The 15,760-nt window shown below is 40.1% G+C and overlaps 1 protein-coding gene across 4 annotated transcripts in view; it reads left to right on the top strand.

The window, feature by feature from the left end:
- Positions 1–1,698: 1,698 nt before the first annotated feature.
- The window catches only part of LOC102989160 (activating molecule in BECN1-regulated autophagy protein 1), a 164,135-nt gene continuing 150,073 nt past the window's right edge, over positions 1,699–15,760 (top strand). For 3 of the 4 annotated variants that reach the window (XM_055091395.1, XM_055091397.1, XM_055091394.1), the window contains exon 1: positions 1,699–1,912. The gene's annotated coding sequence lies outside the window, so the exon portion shown is untranslated. The remainder of the gene's footprint in view (positions 1,913–15,760) is intronic. The other variant, XM_055091402.1, reaches the window with a different exon arrangement.

Below are 15,760 nucleotides of genomic sequence, written 5' to 3'. Positions count from 1 at the left end.
AACAGTGATAGACAAGGGACTTCCCTGGTGGTGCAGTGGTTAAGAATGGGCCTGCCAATGCAGGGGACATGGGTTCAAGCCCTGGTCCGGGAAGATGCCACATGCTGTAGAGCAACTAAGCCCATGTGCCACAACTACTGAGCCTGTGCTCTAGAGCCTGTGAGCCATAACTATTGAGCCCATGTGCTGCAACTGCGGAAGCCTGTGCACCTAGAGCCTGTGCTCTGCAACAAGAGAAGCCACCACAATGAGAAGCCCATGCACCAGGACGAAGAGTAGCCCCGCTCTCTGCAACTAGAGAAAGCCCGTGCACAGCAATGAAGACCCAAAGCAGCCATAAATAAATAAATAAATAAATTTACAATAAAGCATTTTGTCCTCATATTATGGATGCTGGTCTTATCCTGCATTTTATACATATGAGTTGTTCCTTAAATATTTTCATGAATTTTAAGGATTAAAAAAAATTACAGTAAATTGTAAATAAAGCTAATGTTTTAAGAATGTGGGCTTTCACTTTGATTAGATTATATACTCTTTAAGGGCTGGGACTATCTTTTCTTTCTTAAAAAAATTTATTATTATTATTATTATTTTTTTGTGGTACGGGGCCTCTCATTGTCGTGGCTTCTCCCGTTGCGGAGCACAGGCTTTGGATGCGCAGGCTCAGCGGCCATGGCTCATGGGCCTAGCCGCTCTGCGGCATGTAGGATCCTCCCGGACCGGGGCACGAACCCGTGTCCCCTGCATCGGCAGGCGGACTCCCAACCACTGCGCCACCAGGGAAGCCCAATATCTTTTCTTTTTACACCTTTACTCTCCAAGTCTCCTCCCTCCTTCGAAGGAGGTAAGGTAAACTATTATTGCTCACAGTTGGTAACCCATATTGTAGTGATCTATATGATTTACTAAATTGTGCCTGGGATGAACATATTAATCCATATTTGTGCTGACCATATTAGTCTGTCTACTAAAAGACTTCAGAAAAAGGCTATTGTGATGATAAAAATGTCAACACACTTGGTTAAGTTCAGAACCCAAAGAGACTTGGTTATTATGTAAGAAGCACACCTGTGGTTCTAGGCCTTTGGAATAAAATAAAAGAGAAAAGCAGTACGTGTATTATTATTTCTTTTTGTTTTCCTGTCTTAAGATCAGACTACAGAACCCTGCATTTTCCAGTTTCTCTCTGCTATGCTTATGGGAGCTAAATTGGAGCTTTAATAGAGATTATTCACTTTGTTCCTCAGCTTGGATTCTCTCATTCTCTCTGTGCCTCTGTCATACCTCTATCTATCTATCTATCATCTATCTATCTAATCTATCTATCATCTTTTTCATTCACCTCACCGTTTCATGAGGAAACTAAGGTCAAATTTGCTCAGTTAGGATAGTGTTGAGAGTCCATAAGGTAGTCGCTGAACTATAGTTGGATAACGTGTTATTATACTATGACTTGATCTTCAACACTCTCAAGAAAAATTCGGTTCTCTAAACAATTTAGACAGCAGGCAGCTGACACAGAAAATGGCAGAAGCCCAGTCTGCTTTACTCCGTGGCTTATGATCTGGGTTTGTTTATTTATGCCTTGGACAGGAGCCGGACCTTGAGTTGGAGCGAAGCTGTTTTTCCACGCTCGACTCTAGTTCCTTGAACGATTGCCTGGGCGCTCCTCCTTTGATGTCTGGGCGTTCGTGTATTCGGTGATCTTTTGCGCCGTCTTCTTGCTTGATGTCTCCCGAGCGGTGGCGGCGCCGGGTGGAAGGCTGGCTTAAACGCGGGGCCCCGCGCTCAGGCTGCTTCCTCCCGCTGGTCGGTAGAGCGGACCCCTTGCTTCCTCCTTGCCTCTTCTTCTAGTCTGTGGCTCAGTCCACTCGCTGGGCTGCAAACTGAGCCCCCTCCCGCCTTTCAGGTAGGCCACGGGAGGAGCCTGGGAGGCCCGGCCCGGCATCCTTCCGCCGCCGGGTTGAGAAGACCTTGGCTCCGGCGGGTGGGCGGCGGGTCGGCAACGGAGACACGGCCGGAGGAGGAACTACCCGGCTGCGTTCGGGGGCGCGGTCGGTGAGGCGGCGGGAAACTGAGGGAGAAGCCGGAAGGACGCAGAGATGGTGGGGCTGCCCGGTGTGGTTCGGTAGGGAGGGGACGTTGGTTCTGGGGCGGGTGTCGGTACCCCCAGTGTGTGGGGAAAGTCGCTTTCCAGGAACGGATAGAGCTTTGCGCGCTTTGGTTCTCCTCTCTTCTTCCCCCCCACCAAAGGCTCCGTGTGTCATGACTCAGTTGCACTGGGGACACTTTCTGAGTCCGGCCTTTGAAGGGGCCTTTGAATAGGTGGAGGCTTGTGGAACAGGGCCCTCTGGCTCCTCTGAGCTAAGTGTCATGTTCTCGCCTTTTTTGGGTAGGGAAACTGAGGCTGATCTAGGACGTGACTTTTCCCCGTAGCCCTGACAGATCTTTAAATGCACCGTAAGTCATTTTTTGTTGTTTACCAGTTCAATTTTTTTTCCCCCACTTTGCCAGTCATTTTATCTACATAGTGATTTGCCGTTTGATTGTCTGTGATCCCTCCTTCCTAAGAATATAGAGTCCGTCACTGGGGATTGCAGAAGTAAAGGGACCACGCGATCTTTGGCTGTTTTTGCTTTTGAAAGTGTATCATTTTAGCGAGAGTAGAAAGAACAATTTCTTTGTTTCTTGATAGAAAATTTTGTTTGCTGTCTGTTTTGCTTTCTGGTTGATACTTATTTCTCCTCCTTCCCCTCAGCCTGTTTCTCTTTGGAAGTCTTTAAACTATGGTGTTAAGTGGTTAACGTCCTGCAGAGGATGGTCAAGATTTTGAAGTCAGATATTTATCCTCAGAGAGTGCTTTCTAGGAAGAATCCAAATAAAACCCAAGGAGTCTCTTTCGGACCGGTTTTGTATTTGATTAGTGGCTTAGTTACTGCATATACTAGAGTTAAAAAGGCTGTGTGTAGAAATCATTCAGATATTGAGATATTTAAATTGAAAGTTAGCATTCTGGGAACTCCATTATGTTTTCCTTTTCTCTCCCAGCTTGGAAATTTTGGAGACTACATGTTCTTACTCATTTTATTTTCATTGGATTCAGTGTCATGATTCTAATTTGTGTAATATCTTTGTTGAAAAAAATAACTTAGAGGTCATTCTAGGTTGAATAAGTATTTCCACAATACGTATGTAGAATCAGTAGGTGATAGGCTTTCTTAAGGGAGAAGAGACTAAATTTGTAGTCCTTGGATGGAAACTATAGAAGTCTATGTTCTTTAACAGATTTAGACTTCTCATATGAGTTTTGGAAGGTTTATTGTTCCTTATTGTTATTGTTATTATTATTATTTTGGTGAGGTCAGCAGGGTTTAAATGAAGGGCCTTTGATCATGAGTGATTTCCTAGTTACCAGGACCTTAGTACTCCCAGAAAGGGATTCATGAAGAGTCATGAGACTATCTTTATGGAGAATCTAGATTGGGAAGTTAGGCTAAGAATGTGTGTTCTCTGGAAAAGTTTTTATGGTAGAAGAGAATTTATATCAGAGGAAAAAATTTAGAGAAGGAAGGGACATTACCCTCTGGGGACTGATAGGTTCTGCATAGAATTTAGAGTTAGTGTAGTATCTCAGTGGCTACTAATGAATGCTAAATAATAAATGGAATTTGCTTTGAGTGTCAGGAAGAAATGTTAGGAACATTTTGTTATGCTTCCGTAGAAAATAATTAGCAGAGGTTTAAGTTGAATTGAGGAGGACAAGAAATGTGGTTGTGCTGGTGGGGAGGGGTAGAGCTTCTTATCAGCTTCTCCCCTGCTTTGTGATAGAAATTCACTCAACTCTTACCTTCCTTGGTTAAATCTTGTGTTCTTTCAAAGTCAGATCAAGCTCTCTCCTGGCATTTCTTTTCAGAATTTACAACTTCAGGATGTGACTGAATTATTTTGTCTTCTCTTGGGGATTGTTAAAGATGTGAACTTCTTCGAATGTCTTCTAGAACTTGTCCTAGAAGGAGTTATGTATAGCACTTGAAAAGGATTAGTTATGTATATCACTTTGAAAACAATCGTTATTTTTTTTAACAGAGTAATAACTTAGTTTTATACTGTATAATTTTCAAGATATTTTCAACTTGTGTTAGGATACTTATGAAACTTTTATTCTTTTGATCATACTCCTTTATGCTGCTTATTAACACTGAATCCAGAACAAACATTTATGGTCTTCAAGGATCTTCATGAACGTTTATGTTGACAGTTTATGTTGACAATTTATCTCACTCTTCCCATTTATCTCACTCTTAAAGGAATTGGGGAAAAAGTTTGTTGTTAGCACACTGAGGTCTCTTTTTTTAAGATACTTCTCAGCCCTGATAGAGTTATTTTGGAATGGGATGCAAATCTTTTTGTCTAGTGGTTTGGTTTACCAAAAAAAAATACCCTTAAGTTCCTTTAATCATAGTCGTGCTCGTTTCTTTCTCCAGTTGTTCCTCATAAAACCAGAGAGAACTTTCTGTTTCTTGTCATAATTTTTGTTTGTACGGAAGTGCTATGGTACAACTGTACTACGGTTTGGGGGTAATTTATATTTTATATTTTCGAACCCCTTCTGCCCCCAAGTTAATTAGATCGTTTTTTTTTTGGTCCCTTTTTCTCAAAGCTAAAATAGTTGCTGATAGATAAAATGTTGTGATCACTTATTGTCAGAATATATTTATATGCTCAGTAGTATGTGGCAGTCTGCCAAAGTGATGTGGCTAGAATAAAACAGATTAAGGAATCAGGAGACCTGGGTTTAAGTTCTAGGTTTACCAACTTACTAGTTGAGAAATCTTGTACAAACTATTTAAGGAGGCCATAGGGAAGTTACTGTCCTTTATTGAGCATTTACTGTGTCGTGTTCTTTGCAGGTGTTAATCTCACTGAATGCTCATAACAGTCCCTTAAGGTAGATATTAATTTCCCCATGGATACTGAGCTCACAGAAAGTAAATAATTTGTCCAAGATCACACAGCAAGTATGTAGCAGAGCTGGGATTCAAATTCAAGGCTTTGAGTGCTTTTATGTGTCTGTATTTAAAGAATGGGAAAGGTAGTACTTCTACCGTAATACTTCTGTTGAGAAAAAAAATACATGAAGCTGCTTTGGAAAGATAAAGTGCTCTTCAAATGTTAACTTCTATGCTGTCTTACAGCAACAATGAACAGATGTCATCTGGGTTCTTGGACAGCTTGCTTCTTTGAAGGCAGCATTATGCCTGACAGTCATGGAGGATAGAGGTGACAAACATTAAATGCATTGGAGAGGCTTACTACATGTTTGTGGAAAGGAGTAAGTCCTTGGAAGTGCTAGTGAAAGAAGTTTTAGGTGCTGCATGTTACTCCCTCTGTTCCAGTTAGTCCTGGCTTGTTTATAGATTAGTGTAGTCTTTTCTAACTTGTTCTCTGTCTCTTCCTTCGCTCTTAGAGTTGATAATCTTCACTTCACCTAAATTTGTTCCTTTATTTATTGAGTATTGTTGCATTGTGTTTTTTCCTGAGGTATGAAATATTCCAGTCAGACCTTTTGGATCTGTTCCTTGATTGTGACTGTATGTTTCAACCCTTACCTTTTCAGACTTTTGTTCATCTACCAAATATTTATGGAAGTCCCATTAGATGCTGTGATACAAAAGTAGACATGAGTGTTCCTGCCCTTATGGAGATAATTCCAGTGGGGAGCAGAGTTGACCAGGTATCTGATAAAGATTGAAATTTAGGCTGTGCTATTAAGGAAACAAATAAGGGCTGACAGAGCGAGAGATGAAGGAGTGAGGAAGGCACTGGGTGTTCACGGGGATTGGGGTCTTCAGCCATGGCATCCTTAAGCCCCCTAAAAAGTTGGAAACATACCATGATTCAGTAAATTAATGTTCCCCTGTTGCCATTGCAATGGAAGTCTTCATTTAAGATTGCTACATAAAATATTTGTCTGTTACTTAATGTATGATGACACTGGATTTGGCATAGTAAAGGATAACTAAGACTTAATGAATATCCAGCATGCTTGACTAATGAGTTTAATTTTTTACTTCTTATGTGTTAGTTTTCATTTATTAATTTTTTCCAAAAAAAACTTGTCCTTTGGTAGTTGAGTTCAATGAATTTGAAAACTGGATACATGCTTTCAGGTGTTTGTAGCAGGGAATAAGCTGAGGTATTTAGCTTCATATAAAAGGAGAGACTTAGGAGAATTGTCGTGAAATTGAGAGAGGGAAAATGTAGGTTGCTGTTGGGTGTGTATATAATAACACCTACAATCTTGTTTGGTACTTTTCCTGCAAGAAATTAAAAGTATTTTGCAAACATTTTTTCCTACTACTTACTGGAATTATATTTCTATCTGTAGGATTCACTGAGGCAAACTTCACATTTCATGATTTCATCATTTGTTTATTTCTGCTTCCCAGGATAGAACATATATTCTCCCATGAACCAAAATTACTTTGTTATAGGTATATATTCCTATGATATAATGAAACATCTGAAATTTTGCTGAATTGGAGAGGATTAATATGCATGTTTGATTTGGGGAGAGAATTGGAGTATTTCTGTCTAGCTGACCTGTGAAAACAAGGCAGAAAAAAATGTCTTGCCCAAACTGTTGAAATAATAGCATAGTGGTCCTGACTCTGGAGCCAGGCAGTCTGGGTCCAAATCACCATGCCAGTACTTAACTAGCTCTGCGACTTGGGCAAGTTAATTCACCTCTCTGTGCCTCTCCTCATCTGTAGAATATCATACGGTTGTTGTGAGAATTAAATGAGTTGACATATGTAAAGTGTTTAGAATAGCACATAGCACTATATATGCCAGCTGTTATCATTTTCAATATTGTTATAATAAGCTAAAGATTATATGTTCTTCAAAAGCAGAACAGATAATAGTGATGCTTAGATTGAAGTTTAGGGTCTTTTGAGAAAGCTTGAATAAGGAATAGGAAGTTAAAGCAGCATATTTGTCCCTCCTTCCCCTCAGTGTCCTTCAACTTAGAGTGAGAGGATGAGTCTTTACTGGGAAAGAGAAAACCTCCAAAGCAACAGTGTCTGAAAGAGTTCCAGATATTAGATTGAGGGCAAAACTTTGAGGATTTTGTAATATATGTAGCAAAACAGTCTAGAGCTATTTTAGGAACAGAAGAACATTTCTTTGCAAAACAGGTAGAAAATGATAGTATCTGAATTTTACCATCTATTTGAACTGTGATTGGTGCTTGAAGGATTTTGAAGAAAGTGATTAAAGTTGTGGAAAAGGGTGATATTTAGGGAAAAGTAAAAGCAACCAAATCACCTTGGGCAAACATCTGGAAGAGTGAACATATTTTTTGCTTAGTGGTAAAGACTGAGCATCCAGTAGAGTTAGTTTTTCTGTTTGTTTGTTTTTTAATTAATTTTATTTTTGGCTGCGTTGGGTCTTCGTTGCTGCGTGCGGGCTTTCTCTAGTTGCGGCGAGCAGGGGCTACTCTTCATTGTGGTGCGTGGGCTTCTCATTGCGGTGGCTTCTCTTGTTGCGGTGGCTTACTCTTGTTGCGGAGCACCGGCTCTAGGCGCGCGGGCTCAGTAGTTGTGGCTCGCGGGCTCTAGAGCGCAGGCTCAGTAGTTGTGGTGCACGGGCTTAGTTGCTCTGCAGCATGTGCGATCTCTTCCCTGAGCAGGGCTCAATCCCGTGTCCCCTGCCTTGGCAGGAGGATTCTTAACCACTGCGCCACCAGGGAAGTCCCAGAGTTAGTTTTTTATTACTGTTGTCCCTTTATGCATTCATAAATTGTGGGTTTCTTCAGTCTTTGTCTTAACTGTTTATGTTTTCATCTCCAAAACTCTATAATATTCCTGCTCTGTCATTTAGAAAAGCCTATTTTTTTTTTTTTTTTTTTTGCGGTACGCGGGCCTCTCACTGCTGTGGCCTCTCCCTTTGCGGAGCACAGGCTCCGGACGCGCAGGCTCAGCGGCCATGGCTCACGGGCCCAGCCGCTCCGCGGCACGTGGGATCTTCCCGGACCGGGGCGCGAACCCGGTTCCCCTGCATCGGCAGGCGGACGCGCAACCACTGCGCCACCAGGGAAGCCCCCTAGAAAAGCCTATTTAATGACTATAGTAGAGTCTGTTTTTTCAGTCATTCATCCAGTAAATGTCTATTGAATGTTTACCTCTGTGGGAGGTGGTGAGGATACCCTAATAAGAGCTGATCAGAGCCAGTGCTTATTGAAGTGCTTTGCACCAGGTACTGTACTAAGTGCTTTATGTTGTTGATTCTTTTCATTCTTATAACAACCTTATGGTGTAGGTACTTTTGTTCTCCCCATTTTCTAGATGTGGAATTGGTGGCACAGAGAGGTTAAGCAGTTTGCCCAAGGTCATAGAGCTCGTACGTGGCAGAACCAGGATTTGAATCCAAGCAGCCTGGCTCCCCTGCTCCTAATCCCTAAATTATACTGATTCTAAACTATCAATACTTTAAACAATTCTAAACTCTCTAAACTACTGCCATTATACCAAGAGTACAGTGAAAAAAAATAGACATTGTCCATGCCCTTATGGAGATTATGATCCAGAGGAGAGAGAGGCAGTAAACAAAAAATACACCAATAGGGACTTCCCTGGTGGTCCAGTGGTTAAGAATCTGCCTTCCAATGCAGGGGACGCTGGTTCATCCCTGGTCGGGGAACTAAGATCCCACATGCCGCAGGACAACTAAGCCTGCATGCCACACAACTAGAGAGAAGCCCACTGCTGCAACGCAACGAAGAGCCTGTGCTGCAACTAAGACCCGATGCAGCCAAATAAATAAATAAATATTTACAAAAAAATACACCAATAAATGTATAATTACAAAGTATGTCAAGTCTTATGATGGAAAAGTAAAAAAGATTATAGCAGGGGGACGTGAATTGTATTGGAGCTTTGGGGGAGGTTTCTCTGTAGAAGTGATATTTAAGCAGAGACTAGAAGGATGAAAGGGGAAGGGAAAGGAATAGCATGTGTGAAAGCCTTGGGGTGGGAAAGAACTTGGCACATTTGAGAAGCTGAAAAAAGACTGGTGTGCTTTGAATACAATGAGCATTGGGTAAGAATGGGGGGCATAGGATGAGGATAGAGACTTAGGCAGGACTGTGTCAAGGATTTTGGATTTTTTTCCTAGGTATAATCAGAAGCCTTTGAAGGTTTTAAGAATGAGTGTTGTAACCTAATATATGATTTTTAAAAAATTATTCTGGTATGTTGTGGAAATTTTTGAAAATCTGTGGTGGAAAAAATTGGAAATTGTGGAAAATTTGGAAAGAGAGGAAGTGGGGAAAGTCTAATAATTAGGATGCCTTATAGTGGTCCAGGCAAAAGATGACAATGGTTTGCATTAGGCTGTAGGCAGAGGAGATGGAGGAAAGTAGAAAGATTCAGTAGATATTTTAGAATTAGGACAGAACAACTTAATGATGGATTGGATATGTGGGAAGAGAGAGGTATCAGGTATGATTCCCAGATTTCTGGCATGAGTATCAGCATCTCAGAAGTTGCCATTTCTGAGGTGGAAACATTGGAGGAGGGGTAGATTTTAATTTGAGTTGGGGAGTGGAATGAAAGCCTCAATTTTAGTCATGCTAAGTGTGAGATATCTGTGAAATAATACAAGTGGGCCCATCAAGTAAGCGGTCATTGAGCTAATGCTCAAAAGTGGCGCTGGAAATAAATCTAGATGCCCCAGTATATAGATGTTGACAGTCAAGGAAAATGGATGAGTTTACCCAGACGAAAGGCATGTATAGACTAGGAGTAGAAGAGCGCTTAGGACCAAGCTGCAAGGAATTTAAGAGAAAATCTCAGAAACTGGGAGAGGAGCGTGTTTCAGGGAGGAAGTGATCACCTGTATTTTGTTTGATTTAGCAACACAGAGATCACTGATGATCATAGCAAGAACAGCATTGGAGGAATGTAGGGCCAGAGCCAGATTAAAGTGGGTTTAAGAAGTGGAAAGGGAGGAAGTGGAGATGGTCTGTATATTTAGATTATTACCATGTGTGTCTTCCCATAAGAAGTAAGACTTTAAGAAGAAGTAATATCATAAGGTCCATGAACATAGGAACAGTACATTTTCATTTTGTTGTCCTTGCCTGCTTAGCCTTGGTGTTTTGCGGAAAAAGTTGTATTAAAGCAGAAAGGGGCAAGGGAATGAGGATATTCGCAGGATGGTGAGAGAATGATTCTCATGGTCTTTATATGTGGCCTCGGAGTTTAAGGCTTTATGTATACTTTTCAGCTTTGCTATCGTTAGCCTTTCTATTTTCACCTCCCTACCTACCTAATGGATCTTTTGTATTTTGGTATTATTGGTTTTGGATATTTTAAATTATTATTATATTTATTAACCACCTGCTTTGAGCAAGCACTTTTTTCTTTCTTTTTTAAAAAAATTAATTAATTAATTAATTTTTGGCTGCGTTGGGTCTTCGTTGCTGCTTTCTCATTGCAGCGGGCGGGGTCTACTCTTTGTTGTGGTGTGTAGGCTTCTCATTGCAGTGGCTTCTCGTTGTGGAGCACAGGCTCTGGATGCATGGGCTTCAGTAGTTGTGGCACGAGGGCTCAGTAGTTGTGGCTCGCGGGCTCGAGAGCACAGGCTCAGTAGTTGTGGTGCATGGGCTTAGTTGCTCCGCGGCATGTGGTATCTTCCCGAACCAGGGCTCGAACCTGTGTCCCCTGCATTGGCAGGTGGATTCTTAACCACTGTGCCACCAGGGAAGCGCCAGTTTTGGTTTTTAAAGTTCATTCCTTACCTTTATCTTTTTCGTGCTGCTTTCCTATGTTCATTATTGCTATAGCTAATTAGCTGATATGCTTGGTTATTTACTTTATTTCCCTTTATTCATTCACTTATTTATTGGCTCTTGTTTCTATATGGGATACTATATAACTCTAGACTTTATTTTGGTTTCTGTTTTGTTTCCCATTTACATATTCTTTGCTCAAAGTCTAATTGGCTATATTGAAGTAATATTAAACATTTTGGCTACCATTCTGCCTAGAATTTTAAATGATGACTTTTCTGGAAAGGGTAAGCATTTTATGGTTATTGTGCCCATTAGTTCTCCTAGCATTCTTTTTTTTTCTTTTAAAATAATTTATTGAGGTAAAATTCACATAACACAAAATTAACCATTTTAAAGTGAACAACAGTTCAGTGACATTTGCACAGTGTTGTGCAACCACTACCTCTATCTAGTTCCAAAACATTTCCATCATTCCAAAGTAAATTCTCTTTCCAATTGAGCAGTTTCTCTTCATTCCCCCCTTCCACTAGCCCCTGGAAATGAGCAATCTGCATTCTGTCTCTATGGATTGATATATTTTGGATATTTCATATAAGTGAAATCATCTAGTATGTAGCTTTTTGTGTATGTATAGACCATAATTTGTTTATCCATTCATCCATTAATGAACTGTTTAGACTGCTTCCACCTTTTGGATATTATGAATAGTGCTTCTGTAAACACGCATGTGCATGTACTTGTTTCAGTTGTTTTGGGTATGTACCTAGGAGTGGAATTACAGAGCCCTATGGTAATGTAATTGTTATGATTCTTCCTAAACCGTAGGGATCAAAGCCAACATCTGCAGTTTCTATAGAGTGTGTGATGTGAGAGTTGTTGGCTTAGATTGGGATTGAGAATCTCTTCATGTGTTTAACTTTTTGAGGAATTGAGTTCTCCTTTACTCATTTTGTTATTTGCATTTTACTGATGGGATAATTGAGGTACAGCATCTGCATGGTTTTAACTTCATATCTTCTTTAGAGCAAGTCAGTGATGGAACTGGGAATTTAAGACTTAATCACGTTCTTTGTCTAGGTGACCCACTGAAAGCCATGTGGCATTTACATGAAGCTATTTGAAATAGGTTTCCTATATTTTATAGTCCTTGAAGGGATATTGTTCAGGTGGTGTTAAGCAGATGTTTTCTTTCCATACTGGAGAAGACAAGAGGGAATGTGTTTTAATTGCAATGGAAAAGATATAGATTACAAATTAGAAAGAACTTCCTGACTACAAGATACTGGAATGTTACCAAGGAAGGTTGTGAAATATCTTTCCCAAAGACTTTGTAACTGCCTTTCTAGGATGATTTAGGTGTGCACTTGTTAATAAATGAGGGAGATGACAAAGATGACTTCCTGAGGTCCCTGGTAACCGCAGGAAATAGTTGTTTGATGGTTAAGCAAACAGTATCTCTGGCATTTTAATGAGTATATTTTCATTTTCCTTATGAAAAAATAATCATTAGAGAGTAGGTGAATTGCTCAAGGTCTCCTGGTAAAATAGATTAGCATTCTGAATCTTCTTGGCTCCCAAGTTGAATGCTTAGGGATGTGTTCTTTATTGTAAATGAGTCTTTTCATGGCTGTATGATGTATTATCGTTATAATTCTTCCTAAACTGTAGGGGTCAAAGCCAACACCTGCAGTTTCTATAAAGTTGATAATTTGAGAGTTGTTGGTCGGGCTTAGATTGGGACTGAGAACCTCTTTCCTGTGAAAATGGATTTAGTCTCCTGTTACATATATAGAAAAGGGAACACATTATCAGTAACAGACTAAGTAATAGATTCTTTTTTTTTTTTTTTTGGTTATTAGATTCTTAATGACTAGTTTAGCAAGGGCCAGGTTAAAGTTGCTTGGGTGAAGGTGCACATGACATCAGCATAGTTTTGGTTTGTAATGCCTGGAGAAATAGAAGCCAGAAGATGGGCAAATGAACATTAGATTCTGTTGTAGAACATGAACATAAAAATACTCATTAAATGCAGTATTAAGTAGCCAATTTAAATGCTCAGCTCAGGAAGTGCCAAGTTTAAGGTGCTCAGAACAACATTAACTCATTCACCTGACACTTGCCATCTGCATTATGGTAACTCATAAGGGATCTCAGGTCTATTAGCAACATTGTGCTTTGAGATCCATGGGTCATTGACTGACTGGGAAACTAAGCTTGGAGGGGGTATTACCATTGGTACCTTTAATGAAGGGTTTGTTAGGTTTGTTTATTTTAGTTGAGCTGTGGGAGCATTTACTTGTTTACTTCTTTGCTACTGAAGATACCATCAAGTATATTTTATTAAGCTTTCTTGAATTGGCAACAACTGCTACCTCTGCAGGATAAAAGAGGGGGGAGCCAACTTTCCAATACTTACCATGTGCTGGGAAGTTTATATTTGTTCCTCCACGTAATGTTAATAACAAACCTATGAAGTGGATGGTGGTATCTCTGTTATAAAGGACAAGAAAAAGTGATCCCTCATGAGGGGTCTCAGGTCTGTTATCAGAATCGTGCTTTGAGGTCCACTGGTCCTCATACAGATGGTGAGTGGCAAAGCTGAGATGGAGAAGGCAGCCTTCTGTATTAAGCTAGTATGTTCTTTGGAGGTGCCTAAAGGATGGCCATGAGAGTAAGGAAGAGCTTTGGTTCTCCCATTCTGCTTAAACCAGATCAGCTCAACTTTGATCTCTTTTATATTTTAGTGTTTTCACATAAGATTTCATTTGGAAAAAAGGTTTTGCTTCTATAAAAACAAAAAAAGGAAAGGAAGAAAACATGGAAGACCACTGTGGAATCATGAAAGAAATTAGTTAAGACAACCTGAAGATTGAAAAGCTGGCTACTTACATAACTGCCGATCAGGAAATTATGTCAGAGTTTGAAGTGACTTGATGTCACAGCCACATGTGCAATGCAGTTATTCTGTTCTTAGGGAGCATAGGATAGTGGGAAAAGAGCATGGACTCTAGAGTTTAAATTCTAGCCCAGCCCCTGGGTAACTGTGGAATTTGGGGATTCTTCTTTAAACCTGGTGTGCACCAGTGTTCAGTACAACACCTATCTTTCAAGAATTGTTGTAAGGATAAGAAATAGCGTGTAAGTACTGTGAGTGCCTGGCTCATAGTCGTATCCCCTCCAATACTAGCTATTGCTAAGATGATGATGATGTTGATGATGGCAATTTTTTAGTGTATTAACATTGCCTTCCCAAATGCCTGAAGAGCTTCTGCTTTATCAAGGATAGGCAGTCCTTTACCTCTGTATATATGTATCTCATCATGCTTAGCATGTCTGTTTTTGATAAAGTTCATCTTTAAACTGCACATGATTCATGAATGCATCTATCATTGATGAAATGAGAAAACTTGAACATCACTAAGTTTTTCATTGGACTTAAAAGAAAGAAGAAGCAGGAGTGGAAAGGAACTCCATACAATGAGTTGAGAGATCTGGGCTTTTGTCTGAGAGCTGCCCTTAGTGAGTCTTGTAACAATGGATAAGTGAATTTACCTTTTGAAGTCTCTGTGTTCAAAATGATGTCTAAGTCACTTTTAACTCTGCACATCCATGATTTCACCAAAAAGGTTAATTTCTTTTCATTGCCAAAATTTCAAAAAATTACAGCATTAAGGAGCTTTCTGCTGATTTGAGCTGGCAGCTTCTGTTCATACTAATTGAGCATGTCTGGGGCAGTGTTTTGTATAGAAGGACATTGTAGACCTTTTGCCAGAGATCACAAAGAGAAATATGTGACTTGTAGAATATGAGTGGAATTGAAACTAAGAACAATTGTAAGGAAGCTAATGTCACTTGATTTCGGGAGGAGAGCTGGATTCTTCAAACCCACAGCACTTTGTACTTCCTTGAGGGTAACACTCGCCACATATCAATATGGCAGTTATAGTTACAGTATATTGCAGTTGCAGTTTGAAAGCTCTTTGAGGTTGGAGGCCTTTTCTGTGTTGTGTTTGTTTGTTTTTACCTCTCTCTCACTGTCACCTATGATAGGTCCTGGCACATAATATAGTCCCCCCAGACATGCTAAATGGAAAAAAAAAAGGTTGAATCAAAGTCAGCAGACATTTAGAAAATGGATTCTGCCTAAATACACTTATTAAACTTATTGAATCTCTTCTGTTGACATGTGATATTATAGAAAAACCTGGTAAAGTAGGAAAAGCACTTCTCTTATACCTTTGAATGCCAGCTTTACCACTTGCTGGCTGTTTAATCATGGGCAAGTAATTTCACATCAAGCCAGGTTTTGGTCTGTAAAATGGTAGTGGGGTGGGAGGGGCCTCTAGAGATACAGTACATAAAACATTAAGCGCTTAATCGTGGTAGTTGCTGTTTTACAAATGGATGTCTTAAATGTTATCAACAATATATTTTGCACTTCTCCTTGAAGGAGGAATACATTTTCAGGGAAGTTTGTTTGCTATGGCTTCAGTATGTGGGAGAATTATCCCCCCTTGCAGTTTTCTGCTGAAAAGAAATCATTTAGCATTTCTTCCTCCATGGGCCCCCCGGATGGTTCCATGGAGGAGGCAGAGAGGGGGATGGGATCCTCGAAGAGCTGCTGGAGGCCTTATATTTTTGCAGATCTCTTTAGAATGCTACTTGTATATTGTGCTCTCACTGAATGCACTTGGCTCAGCTATGGCACATTAGCACGGTAAACATTTGTCAGATTTGCCCTAGTCAGAAAATTTTCTATACCTGCCATCCTGCTTGGCACTTAAAAATTTATTTATTTATTTATTTATTTATTTTTAGCTCTCTATGATATAGTGATGATAGGTGAAGAAGGTAGGCTGCAGGGTAATGTGTAGTATGTATGATCCCATTTTGATACAGAAAACAAAAAGTATTAAATGCATGCCTGTTTGTATGAGCAGTGAGTTTGCATGATTATCT

Source organism: Physeter macrocephalus, chromosome 16, assembly GCF_002837175.3.
Source record: "Physeter macrocephalus isolate SW-GA chromosome 16, ASM283717v5, whole genome shotgun sequence".
NCBI classification, from domain to species: Eukaryota; Metazoa; Chordata; class Mammalia; order Artiodactyla; family Physeteridae; genus Physeter; species Physeter macrocephalus.
This window is presented reverse-complemented; position numbering and strand designations above follow the sequence as displayed.